We start from the raw sequence: 3,426 nt of genomic DNA on the forward strand, positions 1-3,426 counted from the left end.
TTTCCTTCATCTCCAGTGTGCATTGTTCTCGTGTGTTCTTTGAGCCTCAGTGCAAACCATGGACTCGGCTCTCCAACTTAACACCCATGGACGGGTGCAGCCTTGTCAGGAGAGCGTCTTGCTATCAGAGGCATGAGAGAGGTGACGCCTCACTCACTCCAGAGTTTGTACTTTTCCACTTTTCAGGACTCCTTGGGCATTGTAGACAGCGTGGTGCAGCTGAGAATATATTTCTCCCAGACACTCAGGTGGCTTCAAGGTGATTTATACAAGTGGTGTTCAGAAGGAAGATACAGCAAGAAGGGGAGAAAAGGGGAGGAAACCCGTTCTGAGCAGGGGATTTGAGACCAGGGGCTGTGGTTTAAAGTGCAGGGGAGAAAGTGAGACGCATGGTTGCAGCGGCTCGTCCTGGCTCCTGGCGAGAGGCTCTGCGTGGCTGTCGGGAGCAGCTCCCGGGAGACAGGCTGAAGCAGGACACGTAGACAAAGTCGGGACATCACCCTGGTCTGTGCCCTGGAGGAGTAACTGAGAGCCTGCAGCCCACTACACGCCCCCTTTAAGTCCAAGGCTGGGTAATCAGCCTGTTTCATCCCTCACACCTTTTCATGGGGGACCGTCCCCATTACTGGCTGGGGAGCCAAGCGTCCCGTGGCTCATGAATAGCCTGTTGACGACACTCAGCAGAATGCTCACTTCCTCACTGCTCATTGTCATTCCCCTTCTGTCCTGCTCACATCAACGCTTCTGCCCTGTGTGTGATCCTGTCTTAACCACAAACGGAACAGAATAAATACTCAGTGTCCCCAAACCCAGACCCAGACTTAGCGCAATCCCACCCTGCTGTACTGGGGAGAGCAGGAACCCGGACGGCATGGTGGCTGCTGGGTGACGGTGCGGATGGTGCGGCCCCACATTGATTTTCTTTCAGGATCGTTTAGAAATGGGAGCGTGTCAGCCAACCCAGCCGTTGGGATCTATCACCTGTCATCGTATCTGGCTGCTGCTTGTCATCTGCACACCAGGACTGGGACGGTGGGACTGATGTCTTCATTTATTTTGACCTTGATTTATTTGGAGAGGAGGCATCGTTTTTAAGAAAAAAACCATGTCCTGTAGGATGTCTAAAAATAAAGTGCATTTAAACTCACTCGAGAGAACACCTCTTAGGTTAATGCCAACCTAAGTCCATCCTGTGTAGTGGTCCTGGCGGAGCTACGGCTGGTTGCAGACCACCACCGTAAAGCGCAGGATTGCCTTCAGACAACTTTTCCAGTGGAAGTGGCTTCGGGGATTGGAGTAGAAAAAAGACTTATAATCAAAGACTTAATTCTGAGTCGAAGTAAAGGGCAAGACCATGCTCACGGCGGAGCCAGCGTTTGGAGCGGGCTCCTTAGACATTTCTCACCGCAAAGGGAAGCGGTTAACCGGAAGAGACTGCCAGGAGAACAGAGACTGACACGGCTGGAAGCAAAAAAAATAAAGGAAGACATTTTCCTCTCAGGCCCATTGGCTCAAGTTCAAATTTAAGTGCTTTTTCTGTCCCCAGGCAGCGCTGACAGGCTAGTGTGAACTCCGGTCCACTCTCTGGGATTCTCACGGTCATTCCCTGTTCAGCAGTTTCTGAGAAAGTCCCCATGTACCGTGCCACCCTGACCTTGGCCCCTTCTCCGCAGCCCCTGGGCTATGCCTGCAAACCGCCCCCCTCCTCCTGCAGAGCCTGGCATGTTGCTGTTTAATCATTTTATGCCCCATTTGCATACTGGTCTCAGTCTGAGTAGCAGTGATGCTGCTAAACATAGAAGCGTTTCCTATAAGTAGCCTCTTCAGAGCTTCCACCATGTTCTCGTTGCACCGTTTGTCTTTGAGAGTTGAATTAGAAGAGTTCTTTCTAGATCTGAGTCTTTCTGTGGTTTGCAGATATTTCCTCCCAGTCTGTAGCTGTCATCTCACCTTCTTGGCAGGGTCTTTCACAGAGCAAATTTTAATTTCGATGACGTTCAGCTTATTATTGATTTTGCTTTTGATGCCACCAAGCCCCAAACTCCCAAAGAGTTTCTCCAGTTTTTTCTTCTAAAGATTTTATGTTTCGGTTTCACATGTAAATCTATGATGTATTTTTACTTAGTTTTTTTTTAGAGACATGAGATTATTACATATATATGTGTGTATATATATGTATATATATAGATAGATAGATATGTATAGATATAATTATTGTTGACAATATTAGAGATGTCCCCCAATCCCCCTACCCTTTGTCTCCCTCCTCCCAAACTTAGTTTTTATATAAAATATGAGGTTGAGGTTTTTAATTTGTTTGGGGGTTTTGTTTATGGATATCCAGTTTGCAAATGCTATCCCTTTGTTGAAGACTATCCTTCCTCTACTGAATTACTTTATCACCTTTATCAAAAATCAGTGGGCCAGTACTCGCTTTGGCAGCACATACACTAGAGCAGAAGTGACACAGAGAAGATTACCGTGGGCCCTATCCCAGGAGGGTATGCAGATTTGTGAAGTGGGCCGTACTTTTTAATGCCATGGAATTGTACACTAAAAACAGTTAAAATGGCAAACTTTATTATATATATTTTACCATAATTTTTAAAACTTACTGGTGTAATTTTACAACCACCATTGAATCATACACTTTAAATGGAATAATTGTGTGGTATGTGAATTAAATTTCAATAAAGCTGATAAAAAAATAAGGCCAAAGCAAAAAATTTTTAAAAATCAACTGGCTCTGCTGTGTAGGTCTATCCCTGGGTTCTCTTTTCTGTAACTTGGATCTATGTAGCCGTGTAATAAGCTGTAGCTACATAACAAGGCTTAAATTCAGGTGGAGTGATTAACCCACATGATTTTTGTATTTCAAAACTGTTCTAACGCACCCAGCTCCTTTGTCTTCCATATCAGTTATATATCACACTTGTCTGAATCTACAAACCCCTTGCTTGATTTTGCTAGGAATTGCAATACACGTGTTGGTCACTTGGGGGAGAATTGGCATCTTTATTACGTTGGGTCTTCCCGCCCACGAGCACAGTCTGACCATTTATTTAGATGTTTTTTGGGTTTTTTAATGTTTTTATTTATTTTAGAGAGAGAGGAAGGGAAAGGTAGAGAAACATCAATGAGAGAGAAACACCGATCGGCTGCCTCCTGCATGCCCCCTACTGGGGATCGAGCCTGCAGCCTGGGCACGTGCCCTGACCAGGAATCAAACTGGCAACCTCCTGGTTCATGAGTTGACACTGAACCCCTGGGCCACACCGGCCAGGCACAGTCTTTCATCAGTGTTTTATAAGCATACAAGCTCTGTACACTTTCTGTTAGATTTGTAACTTGGTATTTCACCTGTTTACTGAGTGAATGTGAATGGTATTGTTTTATTAATTTCAGTGCTTGTGTGTTCATTTATTT

At 45.4% G+C, this 3,426-nt stretch overlaps 1 non-coding gene across 1 annotated transcript; it reads left to right on the top strand.

The window, feature by feature from the left end:
• Positions 1–2,426: 2,426 nt before the first annotated feature.
• On the top strand, positions 2,427–2,533 carry LOC148090710 (U6 spliceosomal RNA). Its single transcript, XR_015716412.1, has one exon. It is a non-coding gene; the product is annotated as a U6 spliceosomal RNA (small nuclear RNA).
• The last annotated feature ends 893 nt before the right edge of the window (positions 2,534–3,426 follow it).

This window comes from Miniopterus natalensis, chromosome 22 (genome assembly GCF_054644295.1).
Source record: "Miniopterus natalensis isolate mMinNat1 chromosome 22, mMinNat1.hap1, whole genome shotgun sequence".
Lineage (NCBI taxonomy): Eukaryota > Metazoa > Chordata > Mammalia > Chiroptera > Miniopteridae > Miniopterus > Miniopterus natalensis.